The sequence below is a fragment of the Pteropus vampyrus genome, unplaced genomic scaffold (assembly GCF_000151845.1).
Source record: "Pteropus vampyrus isolate Shadow unplaced genomic scaffold, Pvam_2.0 Scaffold2, whole genome shotgun sequence".
Taxonomy (NCBI): domain Eukaryota; kingdom Metazoa; phylum Chordata; class Mammalia; order Chiroptera; family Pteropodidae; genus Pteropus; species Pteropus vampyrus.
In genome coordinates, this window is record NW_011888783.1 from 28,644,287 (window position 1) to 28,645,207 (window position 921).

A 921-nucleotide genomic window follows, 5' to 3' on the forward strand; every position below is an offset into this window, starting at 1 on the left:
ATATTCTGTGTTAAGCTGAAGGCCAAATTGTGTGTATGTATATAATGTGTATGCGTATGTATATGTGTACATATATTTAATATACTATGGCTATTTTCAAAGTATATATGCTTTAAAAGAAGGAACAAAAGAAGGTAACAACTAAATGGTTTGTGCATCACTGAGAAATGGATAGAAGTTTGATGTAATCAGAGGATTGCAACTCAGTGATGAAACCGGCAATAAATAAAAAGGACATGAGTATCTTAATTAGTTTTTGGACATAAATTAGTTCTCTCTATATATGAGAATGAACTCATCCCATGGGCCTAAATCAGCTTTTGCATATCCAAAAACAACAACTCTAAACCAGGTGTTGACGGGATGAACTTTTCACAATTTCAACACTCAGGAATACAAATATTTGACTTTCTCCAAGTGTCTATAATAATTGGCTGTAGCTTTCAAATTTTCATTTCAATTTGGTGGCAGCAATTTTAAGGTTGCCCATTTGAAGTACAATCTGGTTACTTCTAGACTTAAAATCAGTATGTCAAGGGAAAGGGTTTGTCAAGTCAAGATTCTTCTCTGTTCCCACTTCTATCCAGGGAAGATGTATCAGGAAGCCTTATATACTGTCTAAAGAGGTGAAATTAATCACTTAAATATGTTGCTCCATTATTCACAATGTACTTCTAGGTCACCTTTACTGTAAAAGTGGAGAATATTATTTAAATAAAATTAGGGCACACCCCATAAAAGTTTTACAACGCACTTAAAATCATAGAAGAGCTGTATTTTAAGACGAAGATTTAAACTCTCATTATTTAGCAGGGTTTGGGAAGGCAGGAATTGCTGTGTCAACTAATGTTGTGCTCTATATTTCATTACTGCCTTTATGTTTTTTAAATATCTCAAGAATAAAGTTTATTTAAAATGTCA